The 12509-nt window shown below is 37.7% G+C and overlaps 1 protein-coding gene across 3 annotated transcripts in view; it reads left to right on the top strand.

Annotated features, from left to right (window-relative positions):
• LOC129238858 (probable WRKY transcription factor protein 1) overlaps positions 1–12509 on the top strand; it is a 161379-nt gene that overhangs the window by 15386 nt on the left and 133484 nt on the right. For 2 of the 3 annotated variants that reach the window (XR_008581811.1, XM_054874079.1), the window contains exon 1: positions 9462–10060. The exons of the other annotated variant lie outside the window; for it this stretch is intronic. The gene's annotated coding sequence lies outside the window, so the exon portion shown is untranslated. Of the gene's footprint in view, positions 1–9461; positions 10061–12509 lie in introns of those variants that run through there. 3 annotated transcript variants of the gene reach the window in all.

The raw sequence follows: 12509 nt of genomic DNA, 5'->3' as shown, positions 1-12509 counted from the left end.
AGTGCGTTGCAGTTAATGGGATGTACTTTAGAGGCGATAAAACCTCTTTTGAGGAATAAACTTGTATTTTGAGTTTCCTGAATATAGGCAGCACAACACTTAGACCTGACACACGGTACAAAAAGGAAAGTTTCATTAGTGATTTCAGACCAAATGATTCTAGACCAACACAAATAACTGTTTAAATAGTAGTTTGGACAGAGGCAATTTAAATATACAATAATATATATATATATACTATGAATACTTTTTACCTCTAGTGAATAAGACAGCAGCGAAAATATCGAGAAAGATGAAAAATCAAACTACTAGCCGCGAAAAAGCTGAACCTCATTCTGAGCTATATCCGAGAAAAGAAATCCTATTCTATGTTGCATAACTTTTATTTTTCAAATTTTAAAATGTAATGAGTGAGACAGACTTAACCCGGCAGTTGATTTTTGAACACTTCTCCATAAGAGTTCACTAGCCTCTGTCCAAAGTACATTGAGTGATTACCACTCGGAGTTCAGGTATAGAGGTATAGTATAGAGCTTAACTTTGAATGGGTTCTTGATTTCAACGACGGAAGAACTGAAACGTCTAGGCCCTCTACTTCAACATTGACGTTTTCAGAGGTTTTAGAGCTTCATGTTAATTTCGAGTTTGGCCAAGCTTCTCCTCTAATTTGCGGTGTGCGCCTTAATTTTATCCCAAAAATGGGATTTGCGGTTTTGTACGGCAGATGGGTTTTTATGAGAAATACACTTGAAGGTTTCCTATTGCTTACCGGAAAGCAGTCATTATTAAACAAATCCTTTTCATTTGGTGTTATTATACATCCTCATAGTGAGTTTCGAACACGAACCATACCCAGTGGGGGTCACGAACCAATTTATTCTCTAAAAAACGCCACCCTAAAATTCATTTCTTACAATTGTAATAAAAACCTTTCTAGCATAGTTTTCTACCTATGCAACGAGTGGTTGCCATATTATCAATTTTAATTTTCGTGCTACCTATTTACTCTATTAAACAACTTCTTTTAAGAATTTTAACACTTTTCCCCCCGAAATTTTCTTTAATTCATAGGTTTTTAATCCTCAAAAGCGCATTTTGGAGACCATAAAAACACATCGCTTTCAGTCAAAAAGAAAAGCGATGCACCCTGTTTTTATGGATTACAACGGTATTGTACGAGTACACCATGAATTTTCGGCAGAAGGTCAGACAGTTAATATGGACTATTATTTGAGTATTACGAGACGTTTACGCGAAGCAATTTTCCAAAAAAGAAAGGGCAGCAAGGCGATTAAGAGTAACAAGTAAACATGCATCATGACCCATGACGAAGCTACGACTCCATACTAGGCATAGATAGGAACTCTAAATTTTTTCACTTAGTTAAATTTAAATTAATTAAATAATTAGCGCTTTGACCTCCAATCTGTCGTCTCCACCCTCTTTTTCCCCCACAAATGGAGGGACCTATCGTTTTATGTCGCCTCCGAACATCAGATGGTTATTTATGTGGAGCGTTTCATGGCAGCCGCCATAGCCGAATGGGTTGGTGCATGACTACCATTCGGAATTCACAGAGAGAACGTAGGTTCGAATCTCGGTGAAACACCAAAATTAAGAAAAACATTTTTCTAATAGCGGTCGCCCCTCGGCAGGCAATGTACTTCTGCCATGAAAAAGCTCCTCATAAAAATATCTGCCGTTCGAAGTCGGCTTGAAACTGTAGGTCCCTCCATTTGTGGAACAACATCAAGGCGCCCACCACAAATAGGAGGAGGAACTCGGCCAAACAACCAAAAAGGGTGTACGCGCCAATTATATATATATATATATATATATATATATGTTTTCATGGCAGAAATATACTCGATGGCTTGCCATTGCCTACTGAATAAATGTCACACCGAATATGGTTGAAGACAACTGCCCCAATCTGCATAAAGCGTGTAGCCGTAAAAATAGTTATCTATTTCTATATAAAAGCGTTTCCGTAAAGGTGCAAGAACCTCAATAAATGCAATTACCTCTGTTCCTTTGAGTTACGATTTGCGAGTATTTGCATTTCGGGCTATTGATGGTTAGAAAGCTCGCAGACAACGGCTTAAAAAAACTGATGATTTTGCAATGGGGATAATGAGGGCTATTTTACGGGTGGAAGATGCTATACATGCTTACAAACAATTATTCAACATACTATACATACATACTATACATCATACAACACGTAGTTATATGAAATTAGTCACGTGTATTACTGTATGGAGCTAAATTGCATGTACCATAGATCTATGTTTTTGAACTGTGGCCAACGAACTGATGAAAAATTGAAACCTCATAGACTCGCAAGCTAAAGGCAATAATGGAGCGATACGAAATCATTTTTCAAGCATTTGCAACTTAGCTACTGTTGGTAGCGGCAATAATGGCAACAAAATCAATGCAACACCATCCAATCGACGAAACAGAAAAACGAAAATAATTATAAAACCAACTACAAAAAGTGAAAAACAAATTGTGCTGAAAACAATTTTCGCTGAAGCGACAGAATAGCTACCACCAAATGACGCGAAGAAATAGCTAAATAGCGCTTTTTTATAATATTTTCCTTTTCTTTTTGCTTAATTTTGTTGTTTACTTTATGCATGCATACATACATACATACGTTCGAATGCACATGAGTTTGTACGTATATGTATGCTTTATTTATTGTTTTATTTCATTATTAGCCGCTTTTGCATATTTCAGCGCGAAAAGTTCGTTGTGGCCAGGTATGCAGTATTTACAACAACAAAATTAACAATAGTTATTGTAATAGCTGCGGCAGCAAAAATGCATACACTGAGTCAAGCAATTGCAGCAAAGAAAAATAGCAACAACAGCAACATCTTTTTGTGCCAGCAGCTAACAACTGAATATTGGTCACAAAACACTAAGCCCCAGGCAGACGCACACCACTTTAGTACACCAACATCGTCACACAATATTGTTGTAACCATCAACTGGCATAACCTTTTAGCAGTAATTTTTGTTGTATTTTTTCACTAAGGAAAACAGTCAACCAATTCAACCTGCGAAATTGGCAGTCGAGCAACGCGAACTGTTGGGCTGGCTTACCGCTAACTGCTGTTGTTGGCTGCTGCTTGTCTCTGGTAGTTGGCTGCGGCGCTGCAATGTCTCGTCATACTATCGAACGCGCACCCATACATATCTAATCATGTACCCTGTAGGGAAACCTTAATCAGTATCAGTACAATTTTGTCAGTTGCGAACTTGACCTTCCTATTCTTACCAGTTTAAAGGTCATCACAATGTGATACCATCGCTGTATCGCTTGTAAACAATCACTCAAAAATTAATATGGGCCATACTGCCTTTTTTTAAAGACTATTGGTGCTGCACTGCTAATTCCTTTCAGAATGCCAAATGGTGGTCAAATGTATTTAAGAACAACTCATTAAATGTACCGCAACATCGTCCTCACCTAATATGGTCCCGACTGAGTTGTTTTTCTCTTCTCCAAGTTAACCACTTCCATTTCGAGGAAAGTGGTTTGAGGCGACCGAGATCTAAATAGAGAATTCGCTGATGAATAAACTTATTAGATAGCGACTACATACATATATTTGAATACATAGTGTTGGTTGGTTGGTTAGAGTGGTGATTCATCCAGAATCTAACTAGCGCTTCCGCACCATTTTGTTGCCACATCCTCGTTACCAAATTGTTTAACAGTTATTTGCAGCAGGACTATATCCAGTCTTTGCGGTTTAGGAACCTTATTAGGTTGTTGACATCTAGGCTAGACAGTTGCTCGAGACTCTCGAACAGCGGTTTGCCCAGGGTTAACATTCTGTCCTTCCATAGGACAGGGCATTCACAGAGGAAATGGAAGATTGTTTCTTTTTTCTCCGGTTGTTTACAACTATGACAGTATGTGTTGTGAGGGATGCCCATTTTGGCGGCTTGTTCTCCGATAGACAACATAGTGTAGAATCTACAATTTTGAGAAAAATAATTGGTAGCCGGAAAATTGGCGCTCACTAATTAACTGCGAAATATTCGTTTCATATTTCTTGATATTATCGTACAAAAGCGTAGTAAAACTACAATTTATGGCGCCACATAGGTCAGTCTACGGAGTGTTATTAGGAACATTTTTTCCTACATTTGTATCATCTAGCTAACTGTAAAAAGTGCTATTAAATATGAGTAGCTTCGAACTATTCACTGTTATTATTATTCACTTTTTATATGGAAAAGAACAGGGAAAAGGAACTGATTATGACTCAAAATCCACTAAAATCGCAGTAGTTCGGCATCAGCGATTTTCCAATAGGGCCTTAAAGTCTGCTGAATTTCTTTGTATGCGTGTACTCGTATTTTATGGCTTACAATGCAGTAATTTGTTGCTCACCATTTGTTGTTCGATCGATGGTGGCTATTGGCAGCGCCCTGAATGACTCCAGCTGGATACCGAACTACAAATTAATAAATACAAATAACATTTTTGACTACGAGTATATGCACACACATACATATATACATGTTCATATGGTATATTTTCTCGTACTGCGCTTGCGGTGCTGTCGCGGTCAACGCTGCAGCTGCTACTGTTGTTATTAATATTGTCGCTAGAGCCGGCTGCCGACATTTTTAGCATGCCAGTCATTCTTTAAGCTCTCGCGTTGGAGTTTTGCCGCAGCAGCTGTGGAATTCAAAGTACTGATCATTGCATTGAGGCACACTGTAAAAGTTAATTAATTTTTATTATGCTTTCAACTGTTCCATGAAATAATCACACATTTCTTTTTTTTTTTTTAGAAAAATTCATAGTTTTTTGGAAACAGTAAAAATAATGAAACTTCATATACGGGCACGTGCTAGAAATTTTGCGATTTCATTCTGAAATGGAAATTGCAAATCACAAGAATTAGTTTGGAGTGTGATGAAAATCGTTAACCTTATCTGTTTGCAGCTCTGTTTTGAACTAAAGGATAAAAAAAGAAGCCTAACAGAATGTTTTTAATGATATTAAGCTTTTAATAAAGCCGCTGCTCATGTCGGTTGAGCTGAAATTAGCAGCGACCTTGAGACTCTTTGCGCATGGAGAATTCCAATTCATTCGCCATTCACTGTTAACTTGGCGCCCGCCTCGTCTTTGAAGAAATATGGGCCGATGATTCCTCCAGCCCAGACCGCACCAAACGGTTGTTTTCAATGGATGTAATGGTAGATCTTGAACGGCTTCTGGTTGCTCTTCAGCCTAAATACGGCACTTTGCTTATTGACGATAGTCGTGAGCTCAAATGAAATGTTGCAAGAGATGTGCTCAACTCTTATTGGTGTAAAATAATAATGATAATAGTGCAGCACATACCATGGTGACCTATTTTGGGCGAGTTTCTCTCCAAATTTATCGAATGTACCTTTTTTTTGTTTATAAGGTCATAGTAGTTATTATTACGCCTCATAACTGGAGTTGCTTTTTGTGAGAAAATTTTCTTTTAATAAAGGGGTTAGGCTCGGAAGAGCCTAGAATTAAGAGCACAATCTATGGACCCAAATGTTTGAACATTTAAATCCTATTCAATCAGAAAATAAAAGTTAAATTACATCAAATAATTAATTGGGAAATAAGAGAAATTATTTCTTCATCTAGCATTTTCAACTAAGGCTTGAATTATTTGTAAGATTACTATTCTGCAAAACTATCCTAGTTCTATAGAAGAATAAAATTGGTACGGTTTAGCAATTCCCAGCTCTCGGGAAAAATACATATACCTCCTTGGAAAGTTCTTGAGCTGCCTCAACTGAAGTATTTATTAAATAGTGGCGCTACTGTTTTCAGATCTGAAACAGGTTTTTTATGGGTGAGGGGGGTTAGACAGCATGATGCTGCAGCTCTATACTGGTGAAAAACCTTCTCGAGAAAAATTTTCTTATATTTTTGTACAAAAATATTCAAAGACCATTTATATGCAAATATATTTTCGAACACGTTTCACATGCCCGGAAAGGTCTAACGTTTCTTGTTAATTGTACCTTCTACTCAAATATGAACGAGACGGTATCAATAAAACGGTCCGCGGATGACATATGGCAAAAATAAATTTTTTGTTTTTTGGTAGGACTGTTATAAGCTTACATGGCAAATTTCAGCGTGATATGTCACATAGTTTGATTTCTGTGCTACTGTAAACAAGTCAAGCTCGAGTGTGTTCTTCGAATTTAACGATGGAAATTCAAGTTGAACAAAGAATTTGTTTGAAATTTTGTTATTCCAACAAAATTTCGGCTTCAGACGCCTTAAAAATGTTGCAGACAACCTATGGGGACTCTGCCCTATCGCGTGCACGTGTTTTCCAGTGATACAAATCGTTCAAAGAGGGCCGTACATCAACCCAAAAAACCACGCCAAAGTCGTTCAAAAATTAAGGTTATGCTGACTGTTTTTTTTCGATTACGAAGGTGTGGTGCACTCGGAGTTCCTTCCGCAAGGCCGATCGGTTAACGCTGTATATTATTTAGACGTTTTAAAGCGTTTGCGCGAGAACATTCGTCTTAAATGGAAGGAATTGTGGGACAACAAGTCATGGTTCTTGCATCACGATAATGCACCAGCTCACACATCACGTCTTGTTCGCGATTATTTGAACAAAAATAATGTTAATATCGTTCCGCAAGCACCATATTCGCCTGATATGGCTCCATGTGACTTTTTCCTGTTTCCCAAGCTCAAGTTGCCGCTCCGTGGAAAACATTTTGAGACAATTGAAGTCATAAAAGAGAATTCGACGAACACACTCGAGCTTGACTTGTTTACAGTAGCACAGAAAACAAACTATGTGACACATTACGCTGAAATTTGCCATGTAAGCTTATAACAGTCCTACCAAAAAACAAAAAAATTTATTTTTGCCATATGTCATCCGCGGACCGTTTTATTGATACCGTCTCGTTCATATTTGAGTAGAAGGTATATAAAGTAATTGCATTTTATATATAAATACTTACCTTAAAATTTGGTCTGATGTGCCAATGTCAAACGCCATTCAAAGTTTAAATGCTTAAATTCAAATACGAGAAACTTTTGAAAATTTCTAGAAATTACTACCAATGTTTTGAGTCGGTAGCCTGATTACTTAAAGTCAAGTAGTTAATAAATAGTTTTTTTTTGCTTGGAAAAACATTTGCATTGTAAGAAATATATGAAAGTAAAGGGTGATCAGATTTGAGGTGCTTTTTCCAATAGGGGTTTTTGGGCATATCACTCGTGACTACAGTCAAACTGAATAAATAATTTTTTTCAGTATTCATTGGCATTTCATCATGGAAAGACTTACGCCTCAACAATGTTTACAAGTCGTACAATTGTATTACGAAAATCCACGCTTTGTGAAAAGTGCTCTTCGCGCGCTCGGACAACTTATGGGATTCAGCGGTGAGGCCCATTTTTGGCTTACTGGCTATGTTAATAAGCAAAAATAAACCGAAGTCGTTCAAGAACAGCCAATCTCTTTTTATTGATTGGCACGATAACCGCTTACGCGATTTTGGCAAAGTTTGACAAAACGCGCCAGTCGTTTCTTTTTAAACGGCACACCAAGTAAAGCCAAGTCCTTCCCTGCAAAGTTCCAAAAACCTTCCACAGAATCTTTCTCTCAAACACTCCTATCGACGCTTCATCGGATATTGTCATCGTCCACGCTCAGTTGCCTACTTAGTTCAAAGTAGCACTTGTTGGCAAGAGAGATTATTCGTTGGATTTCAAGGCTGACATTGTTATCGGTGTAAATGCTGGTTCCTAAATAAACGAAAGAACATCCATTGAAAACAACCGTCTGGTGCGGCTTATGGGCTGAACGAATCATCGGGCTCTATTTCTTCATAGGCGAGGCTGGCGATAATGTAACAGTGAATGGCGAACTCTAAAGTGCCCCTGATTTCCACTGCATTTCACTCCAATAAGACGACGCTACTTGCCATACAGCCCGTGAAACAATGAATTTACTGCGCCGTCGTTTCAGTGAGCAATTTATCTCTCGTGTCGGACCAGTGGATTGGGCACCAAGATCGTGGCCACCTTTGGTATTTTATTTTTGGAGGTATGTAGAGCCTAAATGTTTTGTAGATAAACCAGCATTGGAAGTCATTCACGAAAAACCGACCGAAGTCCTCCAGCGAGTCATTCAAAATTAGTGTTTACGGATGGCCGATTTACGGCGCATTTGCGACCAACATTTGAAAGGGATTATCTTTAAAACATAAATGTCATGAATGGTTCTACACAAAAATAATAAAGATTGCCTAATCAAATTGAATTTTCGTTATTTTATTTCAATTTAAAATCCGATACCTCTAATCACCTCTGATCACCCTTTATAAACTAAATGAAATGTGTGACAATAGTTGTTAAATCCAGAAATTAAGCAGGTGGGCACACAGAAATATTTTTAGTGTAGAATAATTCTTCTATATATACCCAAGACACTTCGACTTGCCTTGTTTTGATAGTTTATTAGTGCCATAGATTATGAAAAGGCCATAACAAAGCTCGGCATTTAGACACAAATAAGATCGACGGCGCAAAAACAGCATCTATAGGTTGTTGCAGAATTTCAAGTATTTGTGTATAAAATTAAGTGCGCGAAACTGTCAGGTTATTGCTGTTGTTGTTTGTAATGATAAAACGAGTATTTATTTATAGGTATGTAGGTATGAACACATGTTTGTTTATAAGTATTTCCATGCCAGTCAAGTTGTGCCAACCAATATTTAACAGCTAAGAACAACAACTCAACTTTAACTGAATGAATTACCTTTATGCTTGCACGCCTTTGAAGAAAAAGTTAAACAAAAACCCAACAGCGCGCTTGATACGAGTATGTATGTGTGTATGCTTGTGCGTTTCTGGCTCTGTCCCAGCAGCATCGGCAGAGCGGCGCACATGCGCATAGCAGTAGCAACATTAACAGACAGCATACGCCAACAGAAGCTTCGGTGTTTCGGTGCTGCAGCGGCTGGTAGCAGCGTAAGCAAATTCTCATTACGCCGCCGCCGACCATATTGCGATGGCTGGTTGGTGTTTTCGGTTTCTGTGCATTTGTTTTTCATGTTTATTTTTTAATTTGTGCTCGCTTACGTTTTGGGTTGGTTCCAACGTCAGCGAGGTGAGTGAATACTCGTTCGGGTATAGTTATTTCATTTGTTTTCGAAAGCGAGCGTCGCGTCGCAGCGAAAGCTTTTGCAGTGGTAGTGGTAGTGGCAGCATTAAATTAGCGCCTTGCTTTTGGTGGAGCCCAGCAGAGGCAATATATGAGGAGCAGCAAACGTCGCAGCGCATCGCGTTCAAGCGACTTTGACGTTTTGGCTGCTTGGCTGGCTTGTTGAGTGGATGGATGGTTTGGTTGTTTCGTTGGTTGGCAAGTGGCAAAGCGCCATACCTGATCGCAGGTAGTTTTAGTCGGCGACGTGATATTGAATGAATCGTACGCGCGTTTTATCATCGATACCGTTATAACACGTATTAAAGTACTAAGTACTAAACCAAGTCGATTTGCGTTAAGTTGTGTGGCGTTAACGAAAACAAAAACACATACAAAAAACACGAAACACCAGCCAACCGTGTGTACGTACGGTGAGCCAGCGGTGAGAAACGATTGCAGTTTACAGTTTCATACAAAGTTGCAGCATTAATTACAGCGGCAGTACAGTGCGGTGTATTACCGATCGACATATAAATAAAGTGGGGTAGAAAAGTGAGCTGATACTTGAAATTCAATATCTGCCTCAACGGCAAACTCGAATGCCAACACTAACTACCCATCTGATTAATTGCAACAACAAATACAAACAACAACAACCATAGTTGTAGGAGCATCAATTGCAGCCGCGTCACACCATCGCCATCGTCAACGCCATCAACAACATCAACATCAACTTGTGCTGAACAGTGCTGCAACACACTTCCGATCCGCACCAACACCGGCTTTCTTTCCAAAGCCAAACTACTTGTTATTGCATATGGGAACTTCTTGCTGCATAAACGCCTGCTAGTAATGTGAGTGAGTGCTTATGTGTGTGCCAGTGAGTTTGGAATTCGCATTTCGTGAAAGTCAAAAATACATACATGAATATTTAGTGTGGGGAGAGAGAAAGGACAAAAAGTGGAAAAAGTAAAAAAAAAATTAAAAAACATCAAAATAAAGCCGAGAATACAACAGTACAATAACGCATGCGAAGTGAATTTACAAGCAAATAAACGTGCACCGTTTCATTGTAAATATACATAAATACATATATATGTGTGTACATACATATGTATATACAAATCAACCCAGTTAGTGCCTTTCCTCCAAAAGTGACTTGAAAGTGTGGAGAAAAAAATCATTAAATGCAACAACATTAAACACCTTAAAGTTGAAGTGAAAAATTTGTGTGGCGAATTCGAAACGTAAAGTGTGTAGCGTAGAATAACATAAAAAAATAATGAAAATCAACTAAAGATATTACAAAAATAATGATCATAGGTATATTTACACAAAATTAAGAAACGTGCGGCCTAGAAGAGGGCTTTTCATTCGCCCAGCAATTGTTAACATCAGCTGGTAACGTATGCAGTGAAATATCTCGCATGTAGCTAAAACTGCAGGCCTAGGTTAAAATCACTGCCTCCGAACTAATGACACGCCTAATTCGTGTCCTTTGCAAAGTGTTTTCGCCACCTCTCTTTTTCGGCCGATAAAACGAGGCATATATAATGGAGCTTTTTTCTCGTAGGACTGTTTAATTGTCGAGTTTTTTCTCATCATATTCATGAGGTTGCATGTTCTTTTCTTTGACCAGGCAAATATATTCCATATTCCAGCTTCTACAAAAAGTGAAGGTGGGCGTTGTCCAGTTGAGATTATTTATGGACACAAGTTTCTCAAAATAGTTGTGCGAAAACTTTAATTGTTACAAAAAAAATGTAATTAAATCCTTCTACTTTATCAATTCATTTTATGTATGTATATGCCTTGCACATTAGATAACTATAGCTCTAGAACTTATTTTCAAGTTTGGCAAATTATTTGTTTTTGATTCCATTTAAAAAAAATACTTTTATGATCATTCTCCTATAAAAAACTATAAAAAAGTTTAACAAATATTTATAAAGCATTCACACATATTAATCAAAATTTTTTTTCATGTTGCTCTATGACCGACGAGGAATTTAGGACCGTAAAAAAATAAACAGAATTTTTTGACCGGTTTCGAGTAGGCAGTTTTATAGTCCATTGAATTTTGATTTAAGAAAATGCAAATTTCAAGAGGCTCAAAACCCGCGTCGATTTTTGATTTTTTTTTTTTTGGCGGAATTCTGCATTTTCTCCATACAACGAATGTTCGGCATTTTTTATATCGAAAAATCTCCCAAAACCGTCAGCAAAAACAATTATCAAAACTCGACGCAATGGTGAAGTCACTTAAAACTAGCACTTTAATAAATCAAAATCCAATGATGTATAAAGCAGCGTGCTCGAAATTTTTCTAAATATTTTAAATAAAAAATGCGAAATCGTGATGACAATTTTTTAATTTTTTTTTTTAATTTGATAAACTTTGAAACTGGGATTTATATGGTTTTTGTAGGATAATGGATCATATTTTGTTAGAAAAATATTAAAATTAAATGAGAAAGAAATCGTTGTCAAAACTTGTCAATAAGTCTCCGTGCTATAGCTTTTCGAATTCAGTGTATGCATATAATTTTTTATATTAAATATGTAATTTGTAGAAGTGTTGGATTTCTCTAGTGCTATAAAATGCGATGCATATTTTTTCCTAGTAAAAAAAATGCTATAAGCTAACAGAATAGACAATTCAGTCCGAATCAAACTTTTATTCTCGGTGTCATTCACGAACATTGCGGAGGGTGTATTTTTTCTGAATGACGCCCGTGAAGAGGGAACTCTCATGAGTACTGCTATACCGGCATAGCATCATGCACGACTTGTAGCCTCAAAGCTACACCTACGTACTAAACACCTCTCCACAATCTATCGCTCTCCCCGCGGAACTGCCAAAAAGGTATTACCTCATGGGGCTGGTTAGCTCAAAGGCTCCTAAGGGTGTATGCTAATACCTTCGTAATGTTGTCAGAAAAAGAAAGAATTTCTTTCGAGTAAGGAAAACACTCTAAATATTGCATATATTTTACAGATTACATCCTTTATTAACTTCTTCCCCAAATAGTAGATACGATTGGATAATGCACTGCCAAAAGAAGAACCTACAGTGTATTTCGCTTCCGAACGGCAGGACGTTTTTATGAGACTAGCAAGCGAGGGCTAGTCGCTATTATAAAAACATGTCTGTTTTAATGGTGCTGTTTCATGCCCTTGTTGGCTTTCGAACTACTACTAACCGCATGTTCATCACGCATAAACTCACTCGGCCACAGCGGCCACCATTATGGAAAAATTGCGATCGAACATCAATTCATATTGATAAAAAAACACATCGCA

This window comes from Anastrepha obliqua, chromosome 2, assembly GCF_027943255.1.
Source record: "Anastrepha obliqua isolate idAnaObli1 chromosome 2, idAnaObli1_1.0, whole genome shotgun sequence".
NCBI lineage: Eukaryota > Metazoa > Arthropoda > Insecta > Diptera > Tephritidae > Anastrepha > Anastrepha obliqua.
Note: the sequence above shows the minus strand (reverse complement) of the source record. Positions and strands in the feature narration are given on the sequence as shown.